Source organism: Somniosus microcephalus, chromosome 12 (genome assembly GCF_052327205.1).
Source record: "Somniosus microcephalus isolate GS21.2 chromosome 12, FLI_Smic_1.0, whole genome shotgun sequence".
NCBI lineage: Eukaryota > Metazoa > Chordata > Chondrichthyes > Squaliformes > Somniosidae > Somniosus > Somniosus microcephalus.
This window is the reverse complement of record NC_140998.1, coordinates 82198033-82213569: the sequence shown is the minus strand read 5'-3', so window position 1 is coordinate 82213569 and position 15537 is coordinate 82198033.

The following is a 15537-nucleotide window of genomic DNA, read 5'->3' as shown; positions in this document are numbered from 1 at the left end:
CCCAAAGGTTATTATCGATAAAAGGGACCCTGCGTGGACATTTCTTTTGAAATTAAAAAGGGTACCCAAGATGGCGTCCGTGCCTCGTGGCAGAAAGCCTGCGGGTCTCCAAAATGGATTCTGCAGCCCAGGCAGTTTGAGGTGAATCAAAACTAAGGCTGCAGGTTTCCTGTGAAAAGAACTTTGTGTTTTGAGACCCAGACCAACTGTGAATTATGTATTAGGCCGAATTAGAGGCAGATCTGAATTCAATGAGACCCACAGTTAAAGCCATCAAACAATCTGCATACATAATCAGAAACAGATTAAACACATCCATCGAGGTTGGACAAGCCCATCAAGGACTTTCAGGACAATACGAGTCAATTATCAGCCGGTAGATGCAATTACCGGCCATCTAAAAACCCGTCAGTATAGATTGCTACCATTATTTTAACTAGCCCGCCAAAATTAAAACAAAGAACTAACCTGATTTGGCGGGCAGATAAGGGTTTTCGACAAAGGTATAATTGAAGGCCCCCAGGTAACAATTGGGTAGAAGAAGAAGGAACTCCTGCTCTGCTGCTGTCGGTATTGCCGCTCCCCGGTTCTTCGGTCCCTCACCCTCGTGGCTGCCACTCTTCCCCCATCCCGCACTTACCCCCTGGCCTTTGCCTGTGCCCTCTCCAACTCCATCCGGACTCGCCCCAACACCGGGTCGGGCGAACACGGGCAATTCAGGCCAGGCGAAGCGGGATGCGATGAGGGGAGGAGCAGGGAAGACCACCCAGGGAAGGCCAACTGAGGGTAGGCTTCGAATCATTGGGTCTTCAGCCTCAGCCGGCCTGCGACTATCTTCATGCAAACTCAAGCTGTCGGCGAAGAATCATCCCTGCAAGGTAAAGTACCCAAGCAGAGACTGTAACTTTGGGGTACTCGAACCTGGACAACGCCCTTGCAGCACCCGGAGCCCACGTGACGACGGCAGGCTCCAGAGAGCACCAAGAGCTAACCCCGAACCCAACCGCTGTTTTGAGTCTAACAAACCCTTTTGATTGGTGAGCATGAATTCTGACCCCTCATAGATTAACCTAATTAGGTATAGGGGTGGGATAAGAATAAGGGGATTATTAAGACAGTTGTTTTCCCTCGATGTGCCGTGTGTTCCCCATTCCCTCTATAATTATAGTATTATTATGACTCTCTTGTAATTTTTGCCTGTAGAAGTGTACACGAATAATTTTCCATAAGATTGTATCAAGTTTTTCCTCTTCAATAAAATCTTGGTTTTGTTTACATCCAACCAGCTGTCTACTCGAGTCTTCTCTGTATCGCTGCCTGTATCTAAGTCCGGTGTCCAGAACCCAGGGGGCAAGCGATTCGAACCGCTCAAAGAAGGTAGTCAGAGGCAAAGCTGACTGACCTGAACACGCCTGTGCAAAACCCCCTACAGTGAGGGAGATGGCTTATCAGAGGAAGGCAGCAGCAGCCAACTTCCTGGCACCGTGGGTGGTTCTGCTGCACAGGACAGAAGGAAAAAGAGTGGGAGAGCTATAGTGATAGGGGATTCTATTGTAAGGGGAATAGATAGGCATTTCTGCGACCGCAAACGAGACTCCAGGATGGTATGTTGCCTCCCTGGTGCAAGGGTCAAGGATGTCTCAGAGCGGCTGCAGAGCATTTTGCAAGGGGAGGGTGAACAGCCAGTTGTCGTGGTGCATATAGGTACCAATGATATAGGTAAAAACCGGGTAAAGGTCCTAAAAGCTGAATATAGGGAGTTAGGAGGTAAATTAAAAAATAGGACCTCAAAAGGTAGTAATCTCAGGATTGCTACCAGTGCCACATGCTAGTCAGAGTAGAAATTGAAGGATATTTCAGATGAATACATGGCTAGAGGAATGGTGCAAGGGGGAGGGATTCAAATTCCTGGGACATTGGAACCAGTTCTGGGGGAGGTGGGACCAGTACAAAACAGACAGTTTGCACCTGGGCAGGACTGGGACCGATGTCCTAGGGGGAGTGTTCGCTAGTGCTCTGGGGGAGGGTTTAAACTAAAATGGCAGGGGGTTGGGAACCTGTGCAGGGAGATAGAGGAAAGGGAAACAAGGCTAGAAGCAAAAGACAGGAAGGAGAAAAGCAAAAGTGGCAGTCAGAGTAATCAAGAGCTGAAATCTAACATGGCCACAGTAAATAATAATTCTAAAAGGTCTAAGAGTGTTAAAAAAACAAGCCTGAAGGCTTTGTGTCTTAATGCGAGGAGCATTCGTAATAAGGTGGATGAATTAGCTGCGCAAATAGAGGTTAACGGATATATGATTGGGATTATGGAAACATGGCTCCAGGGTGACCAGGGCTGGGAACTCAACATCCAGGGGTATTCAATATTCAGGAAAGACAGGCAAAAAGGAAAAGGAGGTGGGGTAGCATTGCTGGTTAAAGAGATTAACACAATTGTAAGGAAGGATATTAGCTCTGATGATGCAGAATCTCTATGGGTAGAGCTGAGAAATACCATGGGGCAGAAAACATTAGTGGGAGTTGTATACAGACCCCCAAACAGTAATGCGGAGGTTGGGGATGGCATTAAATGGGAAATTAGAGACGCATGCAATAAGGGCACAGTAGTTATCATGGGTGACATTAATCTACATATAGATTGGGCTAACCAAATTAGTAACAATACTGTGAAGGAGGAATTCCTGGAGTGTATATGGGATGGTTTCCTGGACAAATATGTCGAGAAACCAACTAGAGATCAGGCCATCTTAGACTGGGTATTATGTAATGAGAAAGGAATAATTAGCAATCTTGTTGTGCGAGGCCCCTTGGGGCGGAGCGATCATAATATGATCGAATTCTTCATTAAGATGGAGCGTGAAGTATTTGACTCAGAGACTAGGGTCCTGAGTTTAAATAAAGGAAACTATGATGGTATGAGGCGCAAGTTGGGTAGGATTGATTGGGGAATGTTATTCAAAGGGTTGACAGTGGATAGGCAATGGCAGACATTTAAAGATCGCATGGATGAACTACAGAATTTGTTCATCCCTGTTTGGCATAAAAATAAAATCAAAAAAGGTGAATCAACCATGGCTAACAAGGGAAATTAGGGATAGCATAAGATCCAAGGAGAGGACATATAAATTGGCCAGAAAAAAATCAGCAAACCTGAGGATTGAGAGCAGTTTAGGATTCAACAAAGGAGGACAAAGGGATTAATTAAGAGAGGGAAAATAGAGTATGAGAGTAAGCTTGCAGGGAACATAAAAACTGACTGTAAAAGCTTCTATAGATATGTGAAGAGAAAAAGATTGGTGAAGTCAAGCATAGGTCCTTTGCAGTCAGAATCAGGGGAATTTATAATGGGGAACAAAGAAATGGCAGACCAATTAAATACATACTTTGGTTCTGTCATCACAAAGGAGGACACGAATAACCTCCCAGAGATGTCAGGGAACATAGGGTCTAATGAGAGGGAGGAACTGGAAAAAATCAGTATTTGTAGGGAAATGGTGTTAGGGAAATTGATGGGATTGAAGGCCGATAAATCCCCAGGACCTGATAATCTACATCCTAGGGTACTTAAGGAAGTGGCCCTAGAAATAGTAGATGCATTGCTGGTCATCTTCCAAAATTCTATAGACTCTGGAACAGTTCCCATGGATTGCAGGGTAGCTAATGTTACCCCACTATTCAAAAAAGGTGGTAGAGAGAAAACGGGGAATTATAGACCGGTAAGCCTGACATCAGTAGTGGGGAAAATGCTAGAGTCCATTATAAAAGATGTAATAGCAGAGCACTTGGAAAACAGTGACAGGATCGGACAAAGTCAACATGGATTTACTAAAGGTAAATCGTGCTTGACTAATCTACTGGAATTTTTTGAGGATGTAACTGGTAAAATAGATAAGGGAGAACCAGTGGATGTGGTGTATTTGGACTTTCAGAAGGCTTTCGATAAGGTCCCGCATAAGAGATTAGCGTGTAAAGTTAAGGCACATGGGATTGGGGGCAAGGTGCTGACTTGGATAGAGAACTGGTTGGCAGACAGGAAGCAAAGAGTTGGAATAAACGGGTCTTTTTCCGAGTGGCAGGCAGTGACTAGTGGGGTACTGCAGGGATCGGTCCCAGGACCCCAGCTATTTACAATATATATTAATGATCTAGACGAGGGAACTAGATGTAATATCTCCAAGTTTGCAGACGACACAAAGCTGGGTGGGCATGTGTGAAGTGAGGAGGATGCCGAGAAACTCCAGTATGATTTGGACAGGTTGGGTGATTGGGCAGATGCATGGCAGATGCAGTATAATGTGGATAAATGCGAAGTTATCCACTTTGGTGGCAAAAACAGGAAGGCAGATTATTATCTGAACGGCAATAGATTGGGAGAAGTGCAACGAGACCTGGGTGGCCTTGTGCACCAGTCGCTGAAGGTAAGCATACAGGTGCAGCAGGCGGATAAGAAGGCAAATGGTATGTTGGTCTGCGTAGCGAGAGGGTTCGAGTACAGGAACAAGGATGTCTTGCTGCAGTTGTACAGGGCCTTGGTGAGACCACATCTTGAGTAGTGTGTGCAATTTTGCTCGCCTTATCTGAGGAAGGATGTTTTTGCCATGGAGGGAGTGCAGCAAAGATTCACCAGACTGATACCTGGGATGGCAGGAATGATTTATGAGGAGAGATTGGGTCAATTGGGCTTATACTCGCTGGAGTTTAGAAGAATGAGAGGGGATCTCATTGAAACTTATAAAATTCTAACAGGACTAGACAGACTAAATGCAGGATGTTCCCGATGGCTGGGGAGTCCAGAACCAGGGGTCACAGTCTAAGGATAAGGGGTAAGCCATTTAGGACAGAGATGAGGAATTTCTTCACCCAGACAGAGAGTGGTGAACCTGTGGAATTCTCTACCACAGAAGGCAGTTGAGGCCAATTCATTAAATATATTCAAGAAGGAGTTAGATATATTTCTTAAGGCTAAAGGGATCAAGGGATATGGGGAGAAGGCAGGGATATGGGTACTGAATTTGGATGATCAGCCATGATCTCATTGAATGGCGGAGCAGGCTCAAGGGGCTGAATGGCCTACTCCTGCTCCTATCTTCTATGTTTCTATGTAAAAGTGTTGATGCCAGTGCATGGACTCTGCAGGGCAAAATATGCATACTGGCCATAGGAGATTTTCAATTGATTTATAGGGTAAGAAAGCATTCCAGTCAGCTAAAAATTTCCTAGATGTCAAAAAATATTTTTAACAGTTACTTTATGTTTCCTCTTTCAGGGGAAGCTTGTGTCTCGATATTTCACAGACCTCCTTACAACCAGCACCTGACTGTCAAAGAAGTGCAGACCTGATCCTATCTGGTGCACAAACAGAAAACGCGGGAAACACTTAGCAGGTGAGGCAGGATCTGTAGAAAGAACAGGTGAGGCAGGATCTGTAGAAAGAACAGACAAGTTATCACTTCAGGTGTGGATCCTTCATCACAACAGAGTTCTGATAAGGAGCCCACGCCTGAAACATTCACCAAACTATTCCAGAATGCAGTGACACAAACCTCAACCAAACCCCACCCCATTGTCTATAACCCTAACTAATACCATAACAAAGGGCCAAACAAGCTGCCTCAGCCCTACACTTGCATTACTCCCATTGTGAGAAGTCCAGAGGTGCTGTTGCATTCCTCCTGCAGGCACCATGCAGTCAGGATGCAGTGATCTCCGGTATATGCGAATATAAACTCTTAAAGTATTATGCACCTAAATATATAATGACCTCATTAAATATCTGTGAATGTACCTATAACCATACAATGGCTTCATAAAATATGCATCTATATGTACAATTGCTTCATAAAATGTACTTTCGAGAACTCAATTCAAAAACTGTAAAAAAAAATTCAATTCAGTTGCTTAACAAAGGAATATTAAAGAGCATGAGGAATAAGCAGGCGAGAGATTGAAGTAGGGGGCTCATGTGGAGAAAAACACCAGCGCAGACTCGATGGGCTGAATGGCCCATTTCTATGCAGTAACAGCTTATGATTACATGTGAGAAAGAGTGGCAAGAGGCCTTGAACTAATTTCAATAGAGGATTGGGAATTATAGGGTGATTATCATGAGAGAGACAGGTGGTGAGAGTGAGAGAAAGAATACAATCACATTTTTATGGGTTCATACCTGGAAGTCCACTCTCCTCCCCGAACATTGAAACAAAAACTTCAAACAGGAGTTTTTTTTGTATGCTTTTCCCCCAATCATGTGACACGTGTGTTGGTGTAGGTTTGCCTTAGCTCCACACACGATACTCTACAAGGAGTGCCTTTGTCTGTTCCAAATGGTGTAATTCCCGTTGGTTAGAAGCAGCATATCCTCATCATCTTATGTCGCAGTGGATCCACTATTGCATATTGGTCCTGAAATTGCAGTCGGCGGCGTAGCTAAGGAGGATGCCACCGACCTCCAAAAGAAATCCACATTTACCTGGTGTGAAGCCTCCTTCGAAAACTTGCGTTGTTTCGCTGTGAAGTTGATCCCAGCGGGGTGATGCGCGCATAAGTGTACCTGGGATCACGTGGGGTGGTGCTCCAATCATGAAACAGAAATCGCTGCTGCCCATTCATGATTCTTTTAGTTTCACTCACCCCAGTAAATTAATTAATAAATCAGTCTCATTCTTGGTAGAGTTATGTTGGGATCAGGAGAGAGCTATTTATTTAAGATTTTTTTGATCATGACAGGTATATATTTCAAGCTGTTGCATATTCCCCCTCCCCTCCCGCTGTGCAAACTAGCTCCTGCGCCTGTTTGCACTAGCCGTAAAACTTTACTGTGTGATTGCTGGGCAGTAATAAGGATTTCACAGTCGCAGTGGATGATCTGTCAAGTCAGAGCTTGACATCTGAAATCCCAAATTTGTAGCCCTGCATCGGCATGTACATGTACTGAGTTTAATGGTGGATTACTGAATACATTATATTCGTGTAGTTCCTTCTTGTATCAGATAACATCCCCCTCTGCATAATTGGAGACCATACAGGAACAAGGATGTCTTGCTACAGTTGTACAGAAACAAGAGTGTCTTGCTGCAGTTGGACAGGGCCTTGGCGAGACCACATCTTGAGTATTGTGTGCAGTTCTGGTCGCCTTATCTGCGGAAGGATGTTCTTGCCATGGAAGGAGTTCAGCGCAGATTCACCAGGCTGATACCTGGGATGGCAGGAATGACGCATGGAGAGATTGGGTCGATTGGGCTTGTCCTCACTGGAGTTTAGAAGAATGAGAGGGGATCTCATTGAAACTTCTAAAATTGACAGGACTGGACAGACTAGATGCAGGATGTTCCCGCTGGTCGGGGAGTCCAGAACCAGGGGTCACAGTCTAAGGATAAAGGGTAAGCCATTTAGGACAGAAATGAAGAGGAATTTCTTCACCCAGAGAGTGGTGAACCTGTGGCAGTTTCTACCACAGAAGGCAGTAGATGCCAATTCATTAAATATATTCAAGGAGGAATTGGATATATTTCTTAAGGCTAAAGGGATCAAGGGGTATGGGAAGAAGGCAGGAATAGGGTACTGAATTTGGATGATCAGCCATGATCTCATTGAATGGTGGAGCAGGCTCGAGGGGCCGAATGGCCTACTCCTATCTTCTATGTTTCTATATGTTTCTATCTCTTAAGTCACACTTTGTATAAAACAGTAACAAATCAACACTGAAGAACCTTTTTTTAAAAAAAAAGCATACAGGAGAAAGCCACTCGTTTGCTGCTGGCTTTTCTGACCGAGATAAATCTGACCGCTCCCGCAGGAGGTAAGCAGCTGCCAGTCGAGAGAAACTTCCAACAATAATAATTAACAGCTCATTAATCCTAGCCCTATTTGGGTGACTTATTCACAAGGAGTATAGGAGCAGTGACCTTAAACAGATGGGCCAAGTTAGCAGCTAAAGCTCACAACCATGCTGCAGGCTTTAGACCATCACTGAGCAATGGCGCAGGTGCTCAGTGTGAGTGTAAAATATTCACAGCTCAGGAGGCACACGTTCCCAGTGCGCTGGACACTTGAAAGAACATGAAGATTGTGTAATGAATGAGAAAGTGCTTTTTAAATATAATTTGTGGGGATGGAATAACCTAAAATATGAATATTTGTAACTAGAGTTCAAAACAAGTTGTAGAAAGGGACACGTTAAATACTATCCTCAGCTGTGTCAGGGAAACAGCCAATATGTTCAGTAATTCTTGTACCAATTTGAAGACAATGTGTCGCCAGCAACGATAAAGGGAGTAAATGGGTTCGAACAGTTGGCAGGGATAATAAGAATGAGCCTGGGCAGTTTTGTCCTTTTTGTTCACAAAGCTTTCTTCCCACAATATCGATACCTTCATCCCTCGAGACAGTCAGTAATAGTGTGCACCTTTTTAACAATTTTGCTTCCCTGTCATTTGCACACTATTTTTCTTATTTTACTTTCCTTACCCACCTTTTTTTATTCCTATTTCTGCAGCTATGCCAACTGTTGACTGAATTTTATACTCCCAGGCCTGAGAATGAGTGTTAATATGTTCAGTGATGTATAACAGAGTGACATGCCTTTAGTAACATGCAATATAGATGACACAGAAGTATTCACTTGTTCAAACTGCTATGCATTTGTCTTAATAAAGTAAGACTACAATCTGTTCTGTATTCCATTTGTAAATTAAGGGCCAGGGTACAGTGAACATTATGGTGAATCATACAATGAAGACTTGCTCTGGGTGTTGGAGAGAACCCGCTCTGTTATAGTTGGATGCAATATGAGAAAATTAAAGCAATAAACCTAGCAATAAGGAAATGGATAGGCGACTAAAATACATTGCCACAATTAGGTCACAAAAAAAAACATTAAACAAAGCAAACCAGACACCAATATTTAACAGAGAATCCTATACAATACTGAGATATGCTCCATAGCAACTAAAATTAGTAAACTAATTTTTGTATAAAAAATTGTACATCAGTTTACACATTAGTTATTGTATGCTGTCTCATTTTATACACTTTTACAATAAAGTGGAATTTGTGATACCCTTTGGAATGCAGTCATTTCTAAAAAAGGAAAATATTCAAAAACTTACACTTATAACCCAATTTCCTTTCTTAACTGTGATGTTGCAACCTCTAAGATTAGTAGACTTGCTCCCTATTTTTCCCCCAATCAAACTAAATCTATCAAGAAGTACCACACACACTTAATGTCAAGAATTTATTCCTACAACACCAAGGGATCGATCAATGTTTTATAGGTGGTTATTATTTCAGTAATAACTATAATGTCCTGTTAAATCAGAGATACTGCCTGGGATTCTCATACATTTGTGCATCTGTGATAATGTGAAAACATTAGTTTGTGTATATAAAATGGAGAATCAAAATAGGAACCAAGAATGGTCAATGTATACACTGGAATATATTCTTCATGCCTATATAATTGAAAGACTTCAAAAGTCTAAATGTTAAAAGAAAACAGACCACACAATTGCAAGAAGTAATTTTTGTTTTACTGCAGACATTTTGCCTCAGTGGGGTGTCCTTAAAAAGTCCCATTGCTTGAATCAATAGATTAATTTGCCTTACAACAATTGACTTTAAAAAAGATAGCAAAAAGTTAAACTTTATTTGTACATTTCTACATGTCTCCAGCAACATTACATACAGCATAAGATAAGACTGGCAGCAAGATACTGAGCAGTAACTGAACCTCGAGGCTGTGATCATTTGTTCTTTAGCCATTAGAGTGTATAAGTTATGAATGGCAAAGAAGTCGGAGTAATACAGATAATGGGCATCAGACATGAAGCTATACAGCATATATGTTTGGTAGTGTGCAAAATATTAGTCTATAGATTTATATAATCTACAAAATTCAGTATTTTATCTAATAAAGATTGATCATATCGCTCATTAGTGCTAAAAAAAAAATCAGTTAACTTGAATCTACCCTCTACAGTTTCCAGATAGATTCTCAAAACACTCAGCTACCAGAAGCACTACTCTGAAGTTCAAAACTTGAGCTTGTAAGTTCCTCAGAAACATTAATAGATTCCATATGAATCTCTAGGTAGAATACACCCTTCATAATGCACACAAACATAGGAATTCAGGCATAGGTAAAAGATCGGCATTAATCTATCCACGTCAGTTTATTCTGATCCTTACATATCCAGAACAAATAAATTCTTAAAGAGCCTCATTCATTTTTGATGTTATGTCTTTGCAGTCAAGGTGAGAAAGCAGGATTGTGAACTCTTGCCTGGATAGTTTTTTTTTTCCCCTCTGTTGCCGAAGACCAAAATGGGGTCTTCGCCTTACTGTCATTCGGAGAAAATTTCCTGATGTTTCAGGGAAATTGAACAGCAACTCAAAGGCTACAAATATATCCCATCGTCATTGCAGCACTCACCAGTACACCTGCTGGCAGGCTTCCCGATGTTGATACGGTAATGAAACTACTGAAGATTAGTCTCTCATTGGACACATTGTATCCCAGCCTGGAATTAGTAAACACACAACTATGGACTCATGAGTTCTTTGGTTTGGGAAACAGATCATTTCAATAGCCAGTTTGACTATCAGAGAAGTGGAAACTGTATAAAAACACATAGAAGGCTGCACATTCAAGCATAAAACAGTGAAAAATTAAAAAAGTTAAAGGTGGGATCTGGATTTTTTTTTTTTTTTTTTTAAAGTGAGATTGGTGGAACAGCCAAAAACAGCAAAAGACTCAAATGTCAAATAATTGGCACAATCCCTTAAGCTGCTATGTTACCTCAACACATTAATGGGTAAACATTCAGTATTATAATCTACCCCTAAACCAATTTAAGGATATATCCAACACTGAAATCTGATTGATCCACACGAAGTTAGCCAATTATTTTTTGTGTGGTCACTTCCTCCAGTGCTGCGAAAAGCATTGTAACCACTTCCAATAGGTGGCAACATATTTACATGGGAGGTAGGAGAAAAACAATTTAGTGTAACTGAAACACACTTGTGGTACTGGAGGAAGAGGAATGTTCTGCAATATCAAAAGGAAATCATTCAGAGTGCAGAGAGCTTTATAACTTCTGGAATTCATTTTTACTTGGTATAAAGAGGGAAAGCTTTCCATTCTCATAAAATCAGTCCACCCGCTGGCATGACTTGCAAAAGACATGATATCCAGTTCAAATCACATGGGGTACAAGTTACGCCTCAGGTTACACTAGATGATTAGATATTGGGTAGTATTGGCATATACTTGGAACACAAAATGCAGAGACAGCTTACAGGAGTGAGGCAGACCCAAAATTTGTAACAATGCTCAACACCCAGGAGCAGGAAGAATGCCAATCCCATTAAGGTTTGTACAAGCCAGAAGCAGACCTACCACATAAATCTCCCAAAGTGGGTTCTTTCTGACTGGGAGATCCAAAACAGCAGATCTCAACAAAACTTTTATACCAGAGAAAGAGAACACATTTTGTCTCAGGGAGGCAATTTTCTGCTAGTTCGAAGATCAGAAGTACTTTCCCACCCCATTGCAGTGCTTCCCTTCAAGTGTTCTTTTTTAAGTTTGCATATTTTTCCAATTTACCTCCTCCTTCATTTCCTATTTATATTAGCATTTATGCAATCTTAGGTTTCCCTTCTTAACCAGTAGGTTACCATACAATGCAACTCTTCGGGAAGCTAGTGTTCAGACAGTGCTTAGTAATCATAATACTGTATCCTGGCTGTAAAGGTCCCTCAATGCTCAGTCCTGCTGGAAAATGGCATTAAGCTAATAATGGAATAACAATCTCTTTTTTTTAAATAAAATGTTTCTTGGGATACAGAATTATTGCTGCCCATTGCTTCTTTAAAATGCTGAACACTTAAATCATACAGTACTTCAAAATATGTAACTGTTGTAAAATGCAACATTTCCATCCATCCGCACAGCATCTCTTTACTGCTACCTACCCCTCTTCTCCCCAACTCCTCTTGACCTCCCCAGTCTTCCTCCAAACCTTCATCACTCTGCACATTCTCTCCCTTCTTTCTAGGCGACCAACCTCGTTCCCTTGATTCATTCCCTACTCCCGTTCCCTTGATTCATTCCCTACTCCCGTTCCCTTGATTCATTCCCTACTCCCGTTCTTGATTCATTCCCTACTCCCGTTCCCTTGATTCATTCCCTACTCAATTAACCATCCTGGCCTATGCATGTCAACATTGTAGACAACTTTTTGCTCAGACTGTAACTGTTCAAAACCACCATCATGACCGCCCCATCAAAAAGTCTATCCTTGACCGATCTGTCCTTTCCAACTACCACCCCATCTCTAATTTCCCCTTCCTCAAATCCTAGAATGCTCATCGACTTTTATGTCCATCTCTTCCAAAATTTAATGTTCAAATCCCTTCATTCCAGCTTCCACCCTGCTTACAGTATTGAGACTGCCCTGGCCAAAGTCACGAATTACATTATTGCTCATCTTTCTCAACCTCTGCTGCATTTGGTATCAGCTCTCCTCCACTGTCCAGCTATGAAACTGCCCTGTTGTGGCTCCACTCCTACCTGTCTGAATGCATCCAGCACATCTCAAGCAATGGCTTCTCTTCCTGTTCCTGCAGAGTAACTTTGAGTCTGCCAAGGATCTACCTTTGGCCCTCCTTTTCCACATCTACGTTACTCCTCAGTGACAAAATCACTGGCACAGAATCAGCTTCCATATATCTGCTGATGACACTCAGTTCCAACTCTTCACCACTTCTCTGGACCACCTGTGTGTGACCGATTCACCCACAAATTGATCAAAATTTCCTTCAGTGAACATAAGATCAAAGCCAGTGATTAGCATTGCGATAAACTCCGCTCTCGCCACTGACTCCAGGTGCCTCTCGGTCACTTGCTTAGGCTGAACCAGACCGTGCAAAATCCTGGCGTCCTGTTCAACCATAACTTCAGCTTTAAAGCCCCAGATCTTATCCATTACCAAGATTACTTACTGCCACCGGTACAACACCACCATCAAGGCCCACACCTCACCTCTAAAGTTGCTGAAACCAATTTCAATTCTTTGGATATCTCTACACACGGTTCTTCAAAATCTTTGTCAGTCTTCCATTTGCCACCCTCCATAAATTCCAACTTGTTCAAAGCCTAGTTGTTGTACCAGGTCCCACCTGTTCATCACTTCAATCCTCTCTGACTTACATGGGTTCCCACCAATAAATTTAAAATCCTCGACCTCAAATCTCTCCCTGGCCTCCCCAGACACACTATCTGCAACCTTCTCCAGCTTTCCTCCTCTCGCCTACTCTTCAGCCTATTGACTGACATTTTGTGCATTCCACTCTTCACACCATTATTAGCAGCGCCTTTAACTGCCTCAACTCTACTGACTGAAGTCTCTCACTAGTCCCATCTGGCTCGCCAATTCCTCCTCCAGCATTAAAAAACTCAAAATCTGTCTTATTCTGCCAAGCTTCAGTCACCTCTCCCAAGCCTCACCATGGCTTTTTGTCTATTCCTTTTATGTAGTATTATTACACCTCCAAAGTACTTTATACGCCTTCAACTTTGGGGGTGTTTCCTATGTTGAAGGCGTATAAATGCAAGTTATTGTTGTTTGCGGCACCCACTTGTAGCCTTAAGAAAATACTTTTAATAAGACTAAGAAACTAGTTACACTATTTGTCAATTAAAAACAATATCTTAGTAGGTAAATGAACTGCACTGCATATGACTATGCCATACAAGAGTCCTAGGTTTCATCCTAATTCCATACTGCATTAGTTAAATCTCAAACAGTAGCAATAGTGACACTTGGTTGTCCTGAGCATCCCTGGGGTAGGGAACAGAGGAAACAAAAATTGGCTAGAGCTTTTGCTCCCAATCACTAACCAGAAAATCTGGCGGAGGTGCACATGGTTTGGGGGGGGGGGGGGGCGGGGGGGGGCACTGCGGTACGGGGAAGAAAGACATCAAAGGGCAGAACTATACTAGACCATGATGTTCTCTGCTGGCACCCACTTTTAGGCTCACAGAGCTACCGGAACGAGGGACTGGAAGGCTATCACTGCATGTGAGAACTGTAACTCTTACTCAATTTGCCAATTTTAGAAGAAGGGTATGGGAAACAAAACGAGAAAAGTAATAAATGCACAGCGATAAATTGAGGCTTAATTTTTTTCCACAGTATTCAGCTTTTTAAAAAAAATCTAAAGTAGTACCATTAAAAAATCCTTATGTAAAAGTAATCGAGACACCTTTACTATGACACTAAGCGTAAATATATACCTTTAAATAAAATTGCACCCAAGCACAAATGAGAAGTTATCGAGGGAGAGAATCCAAAATTTGTACTGTGCATGACCAACTAAAGACCCTCCATTTCATGTTGCTGGTCAATTTGATCACGTCTCAAAATTGCTTATAGTGTGTATTTGAGATACTGAAGATGGGAATTAGAGCCTTACTCGGGAACCTATTTGTAGGAGCTATGCTTCTTAATTTCATCTTTTACCCGAAGAAACCAAAAAGTTTGAACTTACAAGTTCAGCAATTTAAAAATGTAATTAGCCGGATTGATTTTAAGCAGAGAAATAGAAAGCTACCTAACTGTTGGTAATGGATGTAGGTAATACAACCAACATTTATAATAACTCGAAGATACCCCAGTCCGTAAAATGTCACACTAGAGATGCTCAGTGATGAACAAATAATTTCAGTATTTTACAGCCAGCTTTTTTTTGTGTGTCCTGAATCTTTTTCAAATTCTTTGTTTAAATTTAAAACAATATACAAGCATATGCACCTCCAGTTAAAGATTTTCAGCCCATTTACTGGTGTATTGCAATAGAAATTTGATGGAGGTTTTGCTCACGTCAGTCTAGAACACTGTCCCCAAATTAACATGCACTTTTCCTGTCTCCCCCTCCCCCATTCTTAACAAAATTTACTACATAACGTAACTCCTACTGTTGCATTTCAGAACAGTACTTGTAGACGTCAAGCAGCACTTTTTCCACATGCCTCATTGTGGAATGGTGCAATGGGAAATGAAACAATCAAAAATTTGGAAAGGGACAGGAAAGTAAATACAAAGATACTTTGCTAAACACAATGGATTCATTACACTACTGAGCTTTAAAATCAGATTAATCCTCCTCACTCATCATCGCAGAATGAGTCTCGATGAAAAAAATCACATCGAAACTGCCATAGGAAAAAAGTCATATGCTAACCACCAATGTTCCCTCCAATTTTTTTTAGGGCCACGTGGCCCCTTTAGGGGGCTACACAGCCCATTCAAAATTCCGCATATGCGCGGTTTTTCCATTTAAAAGCTGTTGAGTCGGCTGCGCAGGAACTCCAGAGCTAAAGGGAACATACTACATGCCTTAGCTGAGGCAGATATCTACTTCAATAGGCTGCTGCACCATTGAATGCGGCTCTATTTTAAACAGAAGTCTATCATCAATTGGGTAAATTGAGTTTTTATGACATCTCAATTTCTGTAAAAACTCTGCATCATA